Source organism: Arachis ipaensis, chromosome B01 (assembly GCF_000816755.2).
Source record: "Arachis ipaensis cultivar K30076 chromosome B01, Araip1.1, whole genome shotgun sequence".
Lineage (NCBI taxonomy): Eukaryota > Viridiplantae > Streptophyta > Magnoliopsida > Fabales > Fabaceae > Arachis > Arachis ipaensis.
Genome location: NC_029785.2, coordinates 44,879,158 through 44,898,176, shown reverse-complemented (window position 1 = coordinate 44,898,176; position 19,019 = coordinate 44,879,158). Strand labels below are relative to the sequence as shown.

Below are 19,019 nucleotides of genomic sequence, written 5' to 3'. Positions count from 1 at the left end.
TTTTTTTCATAAATTAAGAGGTTATTGGTTTTTATTTAGTTATTAAAAAAAATTTTCAAAAATTTTTCAAAAATTTAGTTATCTTATCTTATTTCAAAAATCAAATTTCAAATTTCAAAAATTTAATTTTCAAATTTAAAATTTAAATAACCTTTTAATTTAAAATTTGTTTTTATTTTTGTTTTTAATTTTTATTTACTATTATGAGTTCTCACCCCTCTCACTTTGAGTTTGGTTCCAATGTTGTTGCAAGGAATGGAAATTATAACAGGGACATGCATCGAGGTCAAAACAATCAGAGATGGAAGGAGCCACGAGGATCTAATCAACCCTTTCGACAACATCACCTTCCAAAATACCATGGACAACGACCATCCTACAATGTATGCCAAGACAATAGATATGGTAGACCCCTTGTAGTTACCAGCAAGCTCCATCATATGCCAATAAACCATCTCCTCAACACAACTTTGAACCACCATACTCACAAGCCCCTTACCACCAAACACCACCATATAACCCTAATCCTTATCCACCACACCAACCACCATATGAACCACGCCCAGAACCACCACCTCAATATTCACCATCTCCATATCCATCAATCCAAGAGCACTATGATCCTACTTATGATAGCCAAGCACAACAAGAATCAAAGGATCGTCTCAAGGAAACAGTGGAAAGATTTCATGCAACCCTTCACTAATTGAATCAAGCGATAAATCAATTAGCTTTCCGACGTTCGGATACTCAAGGAACCCCATGGCTTCATGTGGACAATCTAATGAAGAACGTAGTATGAAGGAGACATTAGAAACTCCGGTGGACAGCAAGGAGCATGAATTTGTACTGGAACAAGTGGAGGAAGCCGGAATTATTGAAGAAGAAGAAGTGGTTGAAGACTTAGGAAATACTGAACCTCCTTGGAAAAGTCAAAACATAGAGCCTCCTTCAAAGACGTTTAAAATTGATGTTGAAGAGGGTGTACAACCTCCAAGACATATCATGGTTGAAGACTTTGAAGAGGTTAATCAAGAGATGGATTCAATCATTGATGAATTCTTATCCGCAATTGAATCCTCTCCCATTGAACTTGACATGGAGATGGAAGAAGAAAAAGCACAACCTCCCACACTCTTAGTGAACAATGAAGAGGAGATTAAATTGGAAGACAGCTACCGAGAGGAAGAGGTTGAAATTGAAGAAGCTTGCAAAGAGGTGGAAGCTGTTAAAGAAGAGCCCAGAGGAATGGAGCTTGAAATCACCTTGCCGAAGTTATTGAAGACCCCTCCCCCTAAGTTGCCATCATCCTTCACAACATTCAAGTGGGTAAAATTCATATCCCTTAGCTTTCTAATTCTACTTGAATATGGGCTACTGGAGACGGATGGTCAACTTAGAGCTATTTGTGGCATAAAGAGTAAGAGGAAGATGGTCAGTGGTAAGAATTGTCCTGCAAGATTCATTATGGTTGGAAGCTTTAAGTTTAAACGCAAAGGTTGGTGTAAAGCTCAACTAAATGGGTTTAGGAAGTTGGTTGGCCGCTTTAGTGAGAATTCAGATTGCTTGCCACCCGGATGGAATCATGATGATCAACAAGAAGATGGGTGCAATAGCAAGGTTTGAGATCCTGGAATCTGTTCTGACATCCAACACCCCGGGAGCCTAAGAATCTGTTTGAAGCTGCTCAAAGGATTTACGTGCCTAGTTTGGGATCCCGGAGGCCATTGGAATTACAAACATTGGTGGGGATTCCTAGATGAATACAAGCATAAGCCACAATAACAAGAAGCTCATCAAATGTCCAACTTAAGGACTTTAACTAAAAGTGCTAGGTGGGAGATAACCCACCATGGTATGATCGTTCCTTTTTCAATTTTATTTCGTTTTGTTTGTTTTTATTTTATTTTATTTTATTTTCATTGAACCTGGAATTATTTATTGCATCTACATTAGCATTGCATTCTGCATACTGCACATATATTAAAAAAAAATCTCGCACGCGACGCGACAACGTCGCCGATGCGTCCGCGTCACCAGTGCGTTTGGAAGAAAAGAAACGTGAACAAAGAGTCACGCGAAAGCGTGGCTGGAGGCGTGCCTTTGGCACAAATTGATCCACGCGACCGCGTCATGTGGGAAAACATGCCTCCCACGCGTCTGCGTCACCCACGCGAACGCGTGCCCTGCAAAATCGACGTAAAAATGTGTTTGGCAGTAAGTTATGATGGAGTGGGGCTGGACTCGTGCTAGAAGCACAAGCCCTCCCACGCAAACGCGTCACCCATGCGTCCGCGTCGTTTTACAAAATCAGGCCATTCACGCGATCGCGTCAACCACGCGAACGCGTCACCCCAAATTTTGGCAATAAGCAAACTAAACAGAGAGTTGTGCGAACACGAGGCTGCTCTCACGCCACTAGCACAAATCAAGTCACGCGTCCGCGTCACTTGAGAATATCGCCAATCACGCGAACGCATGAACCACGCGTCCGCGTCGCATGCGTCGCACAACTTATCCAGATCAGCGCCAATTATCTTATCTTTTCTTTTCTAATCCTAATTTCTTCTATCTTTTCTTCTTTCTCTCTCCTTTCTTACTTTCTTTCTCTTCATCTTTTTAACTTCTCATCCTTTTTCACTTTTATTTTATTTTATTTAATTTATTTGCATACTTTCATTCATTGCATTTTAATTTTATGCATATTTTTATTTTTTTTTTAAATTTATTATTTTACCATTGGTGTTCAAATGTTCTTATTCAACTGTTACATCTTTTCTGGTATTTTCTTGGTGCTTATGACTTGTTTTATTCTGATTGGGTAACATTATTTAAATCAATGCTAATTTTTTATGATACTTGTACTTCTCTTGCATTGATATGAACTTATACTATCTTGCATTACCCACATTCCCCTCTCCTTTGTTGCAAATTCTGCACCACTGGTATGCCATGTGCTTCTATTGTTTTCTCACTTGTATGTTGTAGCTACCATGTAATTGAGACCCTCATTATTTGGCATTAACCAACCCATGTTTTATTTGTTTTTTATCTTTGTTTTGGGTTACTTTTCTTCCCTTTTTCTTTCAGGCTGGCCACCGAAGACGGAAAAAGGGAGAAACTTCTAAAAAGGGAGACAAACAAGTCCATCTGCACAATCCTTGAAGAAAAGCATCAGTTGGAACAACCCGTCCACCTGCACATCTTAGCATGCACCGAGGACGGTGCAATCTTTAAGTGTGGGGAGGTTGATACCGATCTCCATGGGTTAGTTATTTTCTTCTCAACACCAATATTTTATTTAGTACATTGTTACATTTGCATGTTTCATTGCATGATTTTTTGATTTTATGCATTTAACTACTGCTTGGTTGAGAAATAATAAGTTTCTTTTTAAGATCCTATCTTTTGAAAAATTTTACTAATTTAAAATCAAAATTTTTGTGTTAAATTTGTTTGAAGTTGTATTTAGAACATGGTTTTTGAGCCAAAGAACAAACAACATGTGAGATTTTGAGCTTATTTATATGGTTACATTATTTAACCATAAATATTTTATTCTTGTGTGTTTTCTTCTCTATGATTGCAATCTCTGCTTTGTTCCATTCTATATGTCCACTATTTAGTGTATTTACATGCTTGCATATGATTGAGGCCATTATTTGTTATTAGCTCACTTATCCCAAATAACCCTACCTTTTACATCACTCTTGTTAGCCACTTTGAACTTTATAACCCCCTTCTATTTCATAACCATATTACTAGCCTTAAGCAGAAAAGCAAAATAAAAATCCCAAGTTGAATCCTTGGTTAGCTTAAGATAGATATTGTGTATAATTTAAGTGTGGGGAATTTTATGGGAACATGGGATGATATGAAAAAGTAGGAAATTAAATTATTTGAAAATTTGGAAAGCATGCTCATGTGAAATCAAAATAATTAAATTACCATGTGCATTGAAAAGAGAAAAAAAAAGAGAAGAAAAATATATATTAAGTAATTAAATAAAGGGATACAAAAAAAAGAGAAGAAAAGAAGAAAAAATAATATTACCCCAAATGCAAGATAAAAAGAATCAATGCACATGGGACAAAAATTCAAAAATAAGTTTGATACATGAGCATGTAATACAAAAGTGGGAAAATTTTGGGTAGCTAGGTAAAGTATTTTAAAATTGTATAAAGTATGTATATATGTCAGGTGAGATCTTAGACTAATCAATGATTCACTTTATAAAGCCCACTTGGCCATACATATATACCTTTACCTCAGCCCCATTACAACCCTAAAAAGACCTCATGATATTTGTATTGGTACATTAAATATTTTTTGATTGGTTAGATGAAGAACAAAGTTTAGAAAGCATGACTAGAGAAGAGTAGAGTGAATTACCCTAGACACTTGAGAGTTAGAGTGATATACACTACCAGTAAGGGTTCAATGCTTGATTCTATGTTCCCTGCTTTCATAAGCTGTCTTCTTACAAGATTACTTGTCTTTTATTGTATGATTTAAATTAGTGGAATCTAACTTATGTTTGTCTGGAAGAACCTATTTACTCTTAACCAAGTAAGTAAAAGCATTTTGCATGTAGTTGCATTCACATATATAGGTTGCATTGCATTGCATGAGTTTTACATGTTCCTGCTCATTTATTTTATCTCCTTCAACTAAGCATGAGGACATGCTAATGTTTAAGTGTGGGGAGGTTGATAAACCAGACATCCCACCGTGGTAATATCCTTCTAACTCCTCTCTTCTTTTAGCATTTGCTTATTGAATTTTGTCCCTTTGATTAGCTTAGTTTGATTGGATTCTAGGTTTAATTTAGTAGCATTTTAGTTTGATCACGTATTTTTTAAGAATGATATGTTTTGGGGTTGAAAACATTTGATTGATATCATGCTTGGTGTCTTAGAGACATCAAAATTTTTGGAGAAACAGAGCATTGTACGTACGTACACTGCTCCCAATTTTTGACATTTGTGCGAACACACCCACCTGTGCGTATGCACACTCATTTGCACACCCTTTTCCGGGAGCGTTTGCACCTTCTTGTGCATTCGCACCCCAGCACTTTTTCATTCTGTGCATACGCACAGCTCTTGTGTGTACGCACACATGATCCTTTTTTCTGCTAAAAAAAGATTTGCTTTCTGTGTGTGCGCACCTAGGTGTGCGTACGCACACTCGTTATCACCCTTCCTACCGGGAGCGCCCAAACATCCTTGTGCGTCTGCATCCCTTGCGTTTTTTCCTTTTGTGCATATGCACAGACCTGTGTGCGTATGCACAGGCGTCGAACTGGGCAGCAATCAGAAAGAAACCCAATCGCGCCAGAAACCCCCCAATCCCTTTTCTTCTTCGTCTAGCCACACCCCTTCCCCATCCACCACCCCCATTCATTATCGCCACCACCGGCGCCGCCAATGACGCACCGCTCGACCTCCTTCTTCTTCTTCTTTCTTCTTTCTTCTTTCTTCTTTCTTCTTTCTTCTTTCTTCTCTCTTTCTTCTCTTCCCAGTGTGCCTGTCCCTTCTTCCTTATGCCAGGCCACCGACTCTGTCTCCGGTAAAGTTTTGCCGCTGTAAGCTCTGCAGTGGTCACTACCAGTGCTACTGCTACATCTTCTTCTCCTCCATTCTTCAACTCTTCAATTTTCAGGTTTTAATCTTCTTTGTTTTGTTTATTTGCTTGCTTAATTTTCATTTTGTTTATTTAATTTTGGTAATCTAGGTTAGGTTTAGATGACTTAATTGGTTATTATTGAATTACAAGTATTCGATTTCTAATTTATGGGTTGTTGATGCTTGAATTGTAGCTTGAAATGGTTGAATATATGCATTGCACACCAAGTATTTGCTTAAATGCCTAAATGAATCTTGAGTTTAATTCGTATGTTGTAGCTACTATATGTCTTAAATTATATTCTTGTTTGGCATTTTATCCAAGAATTGTCCACTTTTGAATGCTTATGATGATATTTGGAGTTGAAATTTCAATAATTTACTTGTTTATTGCTTTGTGTTGCTAGCACCAAATTGATATAGAAATTGACATTTGATTTCTTATTTGGTAAAATTTTGAACAAGTGCATATTGAATTTAGTGAATTGAATTGAATTGCTTATTTATCATGGTTTTTAAATCAAGATAACCATATAACAAGGTCCTTGTTTCTTTGTAATGCTTTGCATTTATTTGAGTTGACTTGACTTGATTCTTATCAAGCTTGTCACTTTTTGCAACAAGCACCTTCTCCATGTGATTGTTTCATTATTCTTGAGGATGAATAAGTAGATTTCTTTTCATTATTGAATTGGTTATTGTTTGTTGTGCTAATTTTTATTAATCTTGCGCTTTCACTAACACAATTTCAATATCCAATATTTCCTAAATTAAATTTACTCTTGCTGAAATTACCTAAGATTGCTTGTGTTTAATTGATGCTTATTCATTGCGTGCAACTTGGGTCATTTAATTGAGGAACTCATACTTACTTTTTGATTGTGTGGTTGCCGTTTTAACCGGCCAATTTGTGTGTTCTAACCATGCACATTTAGAATACACACATTATATTTTATTATGACATACTACTATGAATTCTTCCTCAATTCATGTTTACCTGTTTTATACTGCAGCCCGAGCCCCAGCATCCGTCAGCTGAAGGTGGAGTGCTTTAGAGCCAGTCTCCCCGGATTGTGTTCGCGCATGGAGGACTGTACAACGCTTTGTGGGGGAGGATTCGCGATTTTTGGGGTGTAAATTTTTTTCTGAACACTTTGCACTTTATTTTTGTTTTCTTTTATTATGTTTCTATGGATATTTGGAGTACTTTTGACTATTGCATTGCATTTTTTTCTGGTATATATATCTTAGTTTATTCATAGTTTTATTTCTAGTTATTGCATTTTTGCTTTTGCTTGGTATATTTTATAGATAGAAGTTGTGATTGGATATTGTGAATAGTATAGCACCTAGTTCAATTTTGTCCTAATTGTTCATGATAATTTTTGGATAGTGAAAATTAGGAAAAAAACTAGAAATTTTTGAAATTACATCCATCACATCATATATACATACATAAAAAATAATTTTGGTAAAAACAACAAAAATTTTCAAGAGATCTCTTTTAGGGCATACCATTGATTTGATTTGGAAAATTTTTAAGACTTGCTTGAATGGTTTTTGTAGAACATAGAAGAGAGATAAAACAAATAACCTTGTGAGTTGTTGAGCCTATATTGTATGGTTACATATTTTAACCACAAATTTTGTTCTTGTGTGCTATGCTCCTTCTATGATTGTAATCTTGGTTTTGCTTGATTCTGTATTTCCAATAGTTGATGTTTGAGTGCATTGAGCATGATTGAGCCCATCTTTGAATTTAAGCTCACTAAACCATATGGACATACCCTTGCATCGACCATTATTAACCCCTTTGAGCCTTATTAACCCCATTGTATTTAATATCACCGCATCACAACCCTAAGCAGAAAATCATGAATTACCTTGATTTGTATCCTTGATTAGCTTAGGTTGAGAAGTGTGTTGCATTTAAGTGTGGGGACATTTTGGAAAACATTGGTAAAAGAAATGAAGAAAAATTTTATTTTGGGTATTCATTGAAAAAAAATTTGAAAAATGGGTGCACATTCATGTATCAACTTACTTTAAACATATGCATTTGTCATAGAAGAAAAGAAGAAAAAAATTAAAAAAAAAATAAAAAGAGAGAGATGCATATGAAAGATTTATGAATAAGGAATGCATATGTGGATTTGAATGAAAAAGATACATGAATGTGTATCAAAAGGGAGGAATGGGAAGTTAGGTTGCATAGTTTTGTGATTTGGTTGATATAGGTTGAGTGAGATACTTGAACTAGTCAAAGATCCAATTCATTAGCCCACTTAACCATATTAATCCTACCCTTACCCTAACTCCATTACAACCCTCTAAAGACCTCATGATATTTGCATTATTGCATCAGATAATTGTTGATTGTTAGATGAATAGCAAATCCTAGAAAGCATAATTAGAGGAGACTTGAGTGATTAAACCCTAAACACTGAGTGATTAGAGTGTATATATATCCAGTGAGGGGTTCGATTGCTTAATTCTATGTCTCCATATCTCTGATTTTATGTTTTTTTGCAAGTTGCTTCATTTTGAAATTCGAATCAATTCTTTGGATTTTGATCACATTTGCAATATTTCTTTACTTTTAGCCCTATATGTCCATGTGCTTACTTGGTTATTTGTTGATTTGTTTTCACCAAATCAATAGGACACTATAGTATAGATAGACATAGATAGCATTTAGTATACTTGCATGCAAATAGATAGTTGCATTTAATAAGTTGTTTACCCTTTGATCATTCTCATTGTTTGTGTTTAGCATGAGGACATGCTATTGTTTAAGTGTGGGGGGATTGATGAGTCCATATTTGACGGTAAGTTTTGGCTTGAATTGGATAGATTTCATCATATAAACTCACACTTAATCACCAAAATAGCATATTTTTGTGGTTTCTCTCTAATTTGAACCTAAATGTGAAAACATGCGTTTTTGTACTTAAATTTATGATTTTAATTCTATTTTTATTCCATTCGATGCCATGATATATTTTGTGAGTGATTCCAAGCCCAATAGGCAAGAATGGCTAGGCAAAAGTGGAAGGAAGCATGCAAAATGGGAGATTTCATGAAGAAAACAAAGGAGAAGCACACAGTCAAGTGTGCGTACGCACAACCCTCTGTGCGTACGCACAAGTGAAGAATCAGCAAGCGTGCGTACGTACACATCTGTGCGTACGTACAAGTACCAGCGTGTGACTTCATTAATGAAGCACGTGGCTCACGATTTTGGGGACTTCTTGGCCCAATTTTTGGTGTTTCTGAAGCTGATTGGGTGCTATATCTAGGGGACTTCATTTCATTTTAAAAGGGGAGCTCACTTTTACATTTCACAAGACACTATTAGGAGTAGGAGTAGTTTTATGTTAGCTTAGAAAATTCTCTCTTAGGTTTTTATTAGGGTTTATAGTATAGTTGCTCATTTGCAATTTTGATCTTGGATTTTAGTTACCTCTTTTGTAAATACTCTCTAATTCTCTCTTTAATTACATTACATTTACTCTTGCTTTCTTATAATAGAAATTATTTTATTAGTTGCTCAATTTTGATTTCTTGAATCTTTTGTTTATGAATTTGGTCTTTTATGATTTATATATGCTTGATTGAGTTTCAATTGTTGATATTGTGAATAGTTTGGTATAGTTTTTATTTTCCTTTGTAATTTGCCATGTTTTGTTATTTTGCCCACCAAGTGTTTGTGAAAATGCCACTTGAAAATTTTGAGTAGATTTTTACACCTTGGCTTGGGAAATGAGTTCCTAGGATACTAGAGTCATAATGTCCGACATTTAGTGGTAATTATTAGGTTGTTAGTTGACTTTTGTTTCCATTAACGCTAGCTTTTTACTAAGTTAATTAGTAAGTTAGCTAGGACTTTTGGATTAAGGTCAATTATGCTTGCTTGACTTACTCCTCGATGTTAGGGGTTGATGAAGTGAGATTAACTCATCATAATTGTCATAGTTGTTGTTATGACGATGATAGGATTCCTTAATTCTCATTCCCAAGTCAAGGCTCTTTTATGCATTTATTGCATTTTCACTAGTTTTGACCTTATCTTCTTTTAATTTGCTTTAATTGCCTTTTAATCTTTTGGTAGTTCTTTTATTCTTTAGTTCTTTTTAAATTTCCATTATATGAGTGACAGCCTCCGTATTTCACAACCAAAAGTCTGCGCCTAATTTGCATAGTCCCAGGAAAGACGACCCGGGATTTAAAACTCCCGGTTTATATTTGTTTTGGATTGTGACAATCTATATCTTAAACTTTGATTGAGATCTAATTGTTGGTTCGGAACTATACTTGCAACGGAACTATTTTGTGAAATTCCGAGTCAATGTTTGGTTCTCTATCAGTTGGCGCTTGCTAGGATTATAGTTATCACCACTGGGTCGTCGTGCCCTGGTAGTATTCCTTGAGTATCTTCCTTAGTGAAGGACATAGTGGGCAACTCGAACGATTGATTGTCCTCCCCGACTTGGTACACTTCTTTGAGGTGCCTTTTTCATGAGGATTTTGATATTCTTCCTCCTGCTAATCCACAACTAATCATGTGTATATGTTGTTCGGGGGTGTAAGGAAGGCGTTCTGGTTGTCCTCCTTCTTCATCCCTTCATCTCTTCCTCGGGTTGTCCGACCTGTTTGGTAGGTATCTATCGAGTCGGCCTTCTCTAGCCAACTTTTCGATGACATTCTTCAGGTCGTAACATTCGTTAGTGGAATGCTCGTACAGCTTGTGGTACTCACAATATTCGGTCCGACTTCCAGCCTTCTTATACTTAATCGGACGAGGAGGCGGAAGCTTCTCTGTATGGCATATTTCTCTGTAAACATCGACCAGGAAAACCCTCAGAGGGGTGTAGTTGTGATACTTTCGAGGCTTTTCTATATTTTGCTCCTCTTTCTTCTTGGGTTCCCTTTCTTTGTCCCGAGTTTGATAGTAGGGCAAGTTAGATCGCGTAGGAAGTTCCCTAAGTCGGGAGTTTTCCTCCATGTTGATGTATTTTTCTGCCCTTTGTTGAATTTCGTTCAGAGAAGTCGGATATCTCTTGGATATTGACTGAGAGAATGGCCCTTCTCTAAGGCCATTGACTAGACCCATAATTATAGCTTCGGTTGATAGGTTCTGAATTTTTAGACAAGCTTTGTTGAACCTTTCTATATAGTCTCGAAGGGTTTCCCTAACCTCTTGCTTTATTCCTAGCAGTCTCGGGGCGTACTTCCTTTTGTCTTTCTGGATGGAGAATATTATCAAAAGTTTTCTGGCCAGGTCGTCAAAACTAGTGACCGACCTGGGGGCAGGCTATCAAACAATTTCATTGTAGCCTTGGTTAAAGTAGTCAGGAAGGCTTTGCAACGAGTGGTGTCAGAAGTGTCAGCCAAGTACATTCTGCTTCTGAAGTTGCTGATATGGTGGCTCGGGTCGGTCGTTCTGTCATAGAGATCCATGTCGGGCGATTTGAAGTTCTTAGGAACTTTAGCCGTCATGATCTCTTCTGCGAACAGATCTTGTCTACCTAAGGGACTTTCGTCATACTCCGCCCGATTATTCCTCCTATGTACATCGGCTTCCGATTTCTGTAACTTGTCTTCTAGCTCCTTTCGTCACCTTACCTCTTTCCGCAACTCTCGTTTTACTTCCCGTTGTCGTTCAACCTTGTGTTCGAGCTGTTGTAATCAATCCTCTTTGCTGTGAACGAGATCCAGGATCTCAGTCGTGTGGGGTTGGTCCTCAGCCTTGGGATGGCGGACTTTGGACTGAATCCTCCTTGGCTGAGGATTTCCTGAGGTCCCTTCCCCGTGGGGGCCATGGTGTGGTGGTAGAGGCGGAAGCAAGAGGGCTTGGTCTTCTGGTTGATCTTCTGGTTCAGACTCAGATGTTGTATAGCCATCTCTGTGCTCATGGTCTACCATTTGTCAGAGGGTGAATCCGAGATCCCCGGCAACGGCGCCAATGTTCCGAGGGTTACCTGAAACATTGATTTGGGCCTGAACGTGAGGTCCAGGTCCCTTTGTATGGCAGCGTCCGACTTGTTGATGTCTAGGTACCGCCTGTTCGAGTTTCTCTTGAGGAGGTAGGGGGTGGTACCTGCAACAAACTCTGATGCTTAAGTTAGTAAGGGCTTTAAGTAGGTTTTTAGTAGGTTAAAACGTGAGTTATACTTGGGGGATACCAGTGTATTTATAGTAGAGTTGATAACCACCTTTGTTGGGGATTTAGATCCTCTAAAGTTTGAATTTCACTTTAGAGGGTAAAGTTTAATCTCTCACCTTTGAATGGTTTCTCTCTCATATTTTCTTTTGGTCCCACCTATGAAATAGTGAGAAATCAAACTTTACCTTCTAAAGTGAAATTCAAACTTTAGAGGATCTAAATCCCTTTGTTGGAGTAGTTCTATCTTTTCTGATAGATAAGTGTTTCCTTTATTTTGGGAGTTTGTTAGGATCTACCTTCTAGATGAAGTAGAGTTATTTGGAGAGACTTAAGGAGATAGCTACTTGCATTGCCAGGTAGAGCTGAACCTCATTGTCTGACCTCTTTAAAGAGATCGAGATTTTCATGAGGTCCATCTTTATTGGTGAGTCTTTTTACATTATCGGACCTAGCTTTCAATTATTGGTCCAGGATATAAACATTACACATCCTTTGACAGTACCCAAATTCTGTTTAACTCATGTTTAATTATTTTTTGTCCTGTATAACTGACATGTGTAATATAAGTATAAAACGATAATTTTTTTAAAACATTTCAATAAATAAATATTTAAATAATTTAAATAAACAAATCCGAAAATTCATCCATTGATTGTTTTGATATTCGAAATATTTCAGTAGCTGCCGTTGAAAAGTACCGAATTACTGTATTTTTAAACTAATAAAATTCACAAGCATTAGATTTGAACATACAAGTCTAATGGTGCTTCCCCAGAGGTATATATAATTTATTTTACACCACCAATATTCATTGACTTGTGAGATTAAAAACATGGAATCATAAAATTAGAAGACAAAAAATACTAGTTTATGCCTCAGGCCATTGGAAAATTATTATTAATTCACGAGGCAGTAAACATTAATCAAACATCCAATAGGAAATGATTATCAAAGAATCAATAAGAAAATTTTAGTGGGGCAACTAGCAATAACTAGTACCATGATTGCTGTCACAAAACGTTACAAAATCCCTGATATAATATACAAACTTAGCTTAACTATGAGTAGACAAAGGGGGGAAATAGTAATGCATAAAAGCCTTCTTATTCTAACAAGTTAAAAAACAAATGTTCCTAAGAATCTGAAAAACCAGCAGCTGCCAAAGTATAAGGAGAGGAAGAAATTGCTTCATATTATAGAATAATTTGTCTGAGAGTCCATAATTTTTAGAGATCTGTAGAAGGAGAAAATGCTTATATTAGAAATTGCTTTCACATGAATGGAAGAATATAAACTTAGTTACCTGAGAGCCAACAAGGTCCTCAAACTGCTTGACCCAATCCTCCATCATGGCATGCTTACCGAAATCATCGGCCGACGACGGAGCCATGAATTCGAGACCCTTGACAGCCTCTGACGTAGGCATCTTTGGGAGCCTTCTGTTTTCCCTTTTTCTTATTTTTCAAATTGGATAACCCACCACCCATCCCCAATCCTTGAACCCTAGAAAGAAGCGAAGGTGCCTCCTTTTTCACCACAGTTGCTTCCCCACTCCTAATAGATCATAACAAAGTAGAAAAACTCAAACAACAAAATTGAAAAGATTGAAAGGAGAAGTGATTATATTGAAGGAAATAGGGACCTCTGAGCGGAGGAATTATTAAGGTTGAAGGTTTGGAAATCATCCAAAGCACCTGAAATGATTGAATGCAAATAAAATAAAATAAAATAAAAAACAAGGTGATAAGTGTTAAGAGTGTGAACATAGAGAGAGGAAAAGGTCGTTACTGTCGAGGAGCTGATCAAGGTCATCGGTGGAAGGGTTTCAGTCGGCCATGGTTATCGCTGAAGAAGAAGAAGAAGAAGAAGAAGAAGAAGAAGAAGAAGAAGAAATGGAGTAAAAATGTAAAATATCTCCGGCGGTGGTAAATGGCACACTTTTCTATTATGATTTCCGGAACTCAACGAAGTCTAATAACCCACGGAAAAACAAAAATTTCGTAAATTCATTTAATCTTAATTTCATTTTTAAACTATTTTATTTTCCCTTCCTTGTAAGGAGAGATTCAATTTAATTTAAATTATAAATATTATTAAATATTATTATAAATTATATATATAATTATTAAAGTAGGTTATATTTTATGATTTTGTATTATTTTCACATATTTTTTTATTATTTGTTCTATTTTCTGATGAAGACTCCTCTGATAATTATGAGAGTACTGAAGATGAAGGTTATAAGCCAATATGGGATGACAATTCCTTTGATTCGATTGAGTTGGTTAATATTTCTTTCTCAAGAAGGAAGGATGTGAAATTGAAGAATGATCCTACAGGTGCATCTGGTTAGGATAAGGAGAAGATAATAGTTGATGATGATGCATTTGTGAAAGATGTTTCAGATCAAGAAGTTGATCTTGGATTTGTGGGGATGCAAGGGTTGAAGACTATGATGCTTATGATTCGGGAGCTGATTCTGATGGTACAAATTCATGGCATTTGTTGGAGATGAAAACCCCACCAAATTCTGAAGATGAGTTGGATGAAGATGATGATTCTAATGAAGTTTTTTCAGTGTTTAGAGAGGGTGCAAGGTTTGGTGAATTGCACTTTGAAGTTGGAATAAAATTTAATACCAAATGAGACTTTAAAGAGGCTGTGAGGGAATACACCATCCAAGAGAGAAAGCGTATCAAGTTTAAGAAAAATAATAGAAAAAGGGTAAGGGCAATATGTAAAGTCAAAGAATGCAAATGAGTGATTTATGCCTCAAGGAACTATGAGGACAGCTGCTGGCAAGTGAAGACTTTCATGGATGATCATACTTGTCCTAGAGAGGATAAGAATAGGGCTACAAACCGAAACTAGGTTGCAAGTAAGCTGGTAAAGAAAGTGAGGAAGTATCCTAACTTTAGACATTGCGATGCTACAATATTCTTCAAAATAAAGTATGATCTATCCCTCAATAGAAATTCAATTTCAAGAGTACTGAGTGATGTTAGAAATGTGGTATATGGAGATGAGAAGGCACAGTATGCTATGTTGAGAGACTATGGCCTTACTTTACTCAAGACCAACCCAGAATCAACTGTTCAAATTAGCACAACTCCATAGCCACATGGGGATCCAATCTTCGAGAAGATGTACGTGTGTTCAGCCGGTTGTAAGAACGGTTTTAAAGCTGGCTGCCATCCACTAATTGGTCTTGATAGTGCTTTCTTAAAGATCGTATTTGGAAGCCAAATATTGTCGGCCGTCGAACAAGATGCTAATCACCGCATCTATGTGATTGCATAGGCAATTGTGAACGTCGAGAACTGAGATAATTAGAAGTGGTTCCTGGAATTGTTGCATCAGGACCTTGGAGACTACAAGACACACAGGTGGTGTTTTATTTCTGATATACAAAAAATATGTTTGATTTTTTGTTACTGATGCATTTTGGTGGTTAGTGGTATATTAGTTAATAGATACATTCCATTTAATATGTGCGTATAATTTGCTGTGTGTGTGTTAAATTTGAAGTCAAAATTTTTAGCATATGCTTTTATGTCTATATTTTTCATGCTTGTACTGTTTTTAATATGATGCTAGGCTTATATTTATTAAATACATTAATGCAAAAAGCCTAATGATTGTAATTCTAATGTTATATTTATTGATTTATTGATCTGATTTGATTATTGAAATACTTATTATTACTTTTCATGCTTGTACTGTTTTCAATATGATGCTAGGCTTATACTTATTAAATACATTGATGCAAAAAGCCTAATGGTTGTAATTTTAATGTTATGCTTATTGATTTGTTGATTTGATTTGATTTTTGAAATACAGATTATTACTTTTCATGCTTGTACTATTTTCAATCTGATGCTAGGCTTATACTTATTAAATTCATTGATGCAAAAAGCCTAATGGTTGTAGTTCTAATGTTATGCTTATTGATTTATTGATTTGATTTGATTACTGAAATACTGATTATTACTTTTCATGTTGCTCTATTAATACCAAGCTCTACTAATGCCACTAATGATCATCCTGCTATTAATCTTGAAGATGCTAATCCTGCTGCTGCTAAGGGTGCTAATGATGTTGATCCCACTCTTATTGTCAAAGATCCGCAAGTTGAGGTAGGTGTTGGCTTGGTTGAAATTGAAGTCCAACCTGCTGAGATTGATCTCTCTCAGCCAACATACTCTGAACCCGAAGACACTCAAAAGGTGGGACCACATCTTCTCCAACTATCTTGATTACTGTATGTAACATTCATGTGTATCATTATTTATTTACTATTTGCTTTGTAGTGTTCATGTGTATCAGTATTTATTTATTTACTTATTTCATTACATTGCTGTTACTTGAATTAAATCAGATGCTTCCAACAAGACATACAAAATTGGCAACTAGAAGAAGATCATCTCCTCCAACAACTTCTACAAATTTAGATCTAACGCAGGGAGCCAATTCAGCTACAGCTTCAAGATTGGCAAACATGCTAAAGTTTGTACCAACTCTGAGATTTAAGCCACAAAAAAAATGATTATGTTTCTTAAAAATATACACTTTCTGATGTTAGCTAGTTATTTTTAAATGAGTCTACTTTTATTTTGGAGAACTATTATGACAATGGTCATAGACAAGGGTGATGATCCACTTTTGATGTTTGCTTGTTGTTATTATGTTTGCTTTGTCAATTTGGTAATCAAAATACTCAAGACCTTAAAGATATGCATACTATGGTATTTTGATAAATTATATATATGGCAGTGCTTTAATTATTGACCATATGGTTATTCTGTCTTTAATTTTTATTTTCTAAGCATTCACATTAAGCGTATTCACATCAAATGTTAGACCACAATAGGCCAAATCTTTTCATCCAATTATCTCCAACTTTTTTCATTCATGGTAGTTATAATCAGGAATACACTTATATAATCCATGTCATGCTCAAACTTTGAACAACAACATTAACACAAAAATAACAACTAACAACAACATTAAACACATGGCTTGAATTAACACTTTCTGAGTTCTCACAATTGCTTCCACTTTTCTTAGCCTCCAGGCCAAGTTCATTTTGAGTTCACCCTCCTCATCACCAGCTTTCCAAACCACATCTTCTTGTTCAGAATCTGCCCAAACAAATAACTCGCACCATTTCTTTCCGCTGGTCTGCAATAATCCAGAAAATGGTCATACCAATTTAAAATACAGACACATCAATCATACATAAATGAGCTTAACCCACTTACATTATAATTAGGACACCCAAAAAAGACTTGTTAGGATGCCTTTCAATCCCTGACCACCTAAGGATGGGGCGACATCCACATCTACACCACTCCGGCACCTTTTCAGGCCTAGTTCGCACTGATGTTCTTGTCCAGTTCCTGGTTGAAGAGGAGCAGCTCGAACTTCTTAATACGTGACTAGCACCATCCATCATTTGTCACAAATTTCGTTGCGAGCAGTACTATACTTGCAAGAAGAAGAAGAAGAAGAAGAAGAAGAAGAAGAAGAAGAAGAAAAAGAAGAAGAAGAAGATGATGATGATGATGATGATGATGATGATGATGATGATGATGATGATGATGATGATGGAAAGCCGTAGCAGAAGTAGAAGATAAAAGTGGAAGAAGAAGATGAAGAAGATAGGATTCACATTGGGTTTAGGGTTTATAGAGGGACTATATTGGAGCAAATTCACCAAATGTCCACATCATATAGCCGTTTCCACATTTACAGTGGTAGTCACCTTCCAGATCAGCACTCCGATTTGCTGACTCAGACCGAAAATAGGCTTGGGACTTTTATGGAGCCCGGAGTTCAATCTCGAGGACCAATATGGTGCAATTGGAAACTCAGTGGTGAAATTAGTGCATGGGCCTAATCTGAGAGACCATTTTGAGAATTTAGTCTTAAATTAGCATTTAATACATAATTATGTTAATTGTCAATAATTTTAATTTTCAATCATTGTAATATAATTTTAAATTAATCATAATTTTCGGTAAGTTGATATTGATATCTACCTTAAAAAATTAAAACAAAAATCTATGATTCTAATCATAATAAAAATGTATATGATATGATAATGGCTTATTCAATCACAGCAAATATATGATGTATAATGTAAATAATAAAAAATTAACTTAGAATTTGATCATTTTAAGGTATAATTTATAATTTTTTATAATATTTTTTATATACTCATTCTATTATATTATACTTTTGATAATTTAATGATTGTTCTTACTTCAACTTATTCTTTTCGTCTAATGTTCCAGTGCGATTATCTTTTGCCGCGACATCACATCCATCAAATACCATCTCAAGTTTTATTCATTGATTCAAGTTCTAATTACATGGATGTAAGCGTCCAACGAAGGGGCAATAAACTCTATTTTACCGAACGATGGTTGGATCTACTCACATATTATGACCAACCTAATTGAATGTGGGTAAAGTTAGTTTTCTTGGAAGGAGCTCGATTTTTTATTGAAGAATTATTTTCATGGAGCTTTGTAGGCCAAGTTCAAGTTCCATCCTTCCATGCTTTCTATATCTGCCTGAAAATCTTTGAAGTGGAGTACATAATGAGATTGAATTTTCTCAATTTAAATTTAATTTTGGTAAATTGGTGTCAAACTCGAAGATGCAATTTCAACGATTGATAATTTATTCAAATTTTCTTATTTTAAACTTTTCGTAATTAAAATAATTTTATAACATATTATAATTTTTTTTTCAGAAATTACCAGCCTTCTTTTACATCAATGCAATGCCATTTAGGAGAATAAATGTCAGTTTAATTTTTCAGTGTGATAATTCTATACCTTATTGCATTGCATAGATAGTAGATGATGAAGCTTATTTAACAAGGAGATGGTCTGAATATGCACAAATTCTAAATGTTCGAAATTATGATGTTGTTTCAGTTGGTTGTCGTTACGAGAATGACTCTAATTTATACGTGTCTAAGGACGAGAATAGATTAAATATTATTTAAGAAATTTAGTTCTAATATTGGTATTTGATTAAATTAGTTTTAGATTAATTTAAATTTAAATTGTTGCCTCAATTTATATATTACGACTATTCTCCTTTCGTATGTTATTTTTAAATTTTTGAATATGAAGTTTATTTCTTTTTTTGGTTTTTAAGTTATTTTTATTTTTATTTGCTCTCAATATAACAAAGAAAAAAAATAGTTAAGT

At 35.6% G+C, this 19,019-nt stretch overlaps 2 long non-coding RNA genes across 2 annotated transcripts in view; both read right to left on the bottom strand.

The window, feature by feature from the left end:
- The window catches only part of LOC110270956, a 22,358-nt gene continuing 8,694 nt past the window's right edge, over window positions 5,356-19,019 (bottom strand). Inside the window, exons 2-4 of the long non-coding RNA XR_002360794.1 lie at window positions 11,026-11,031; window positions 7,879-7,883; window positions 5,356-5,368 (exon numbers count right to left, since the gene is read on the bottom strand). This is a non-coding gene — a long non-coding RNA (uncharacterized LOC110270956). The remainder of the gene's footprint in view (window positions 5,369-7,878; window positions 7,884-11,025; window positions 11,032-19,019) is intronic.
- Window positions 13,238-13,697, bottom strand: LOC110270954. Its single transcript, XR_002360782.1, has 3 exons — window positions 13,582-13,697; window positions 13,436-13,487; window positions 13,238-13,347 (listed from the first exon to the last, which is right to left on the bottom strand). It is a non-coding gene; the product is annotated as an uncharacterized LOC110270954 (long non-coding RNA).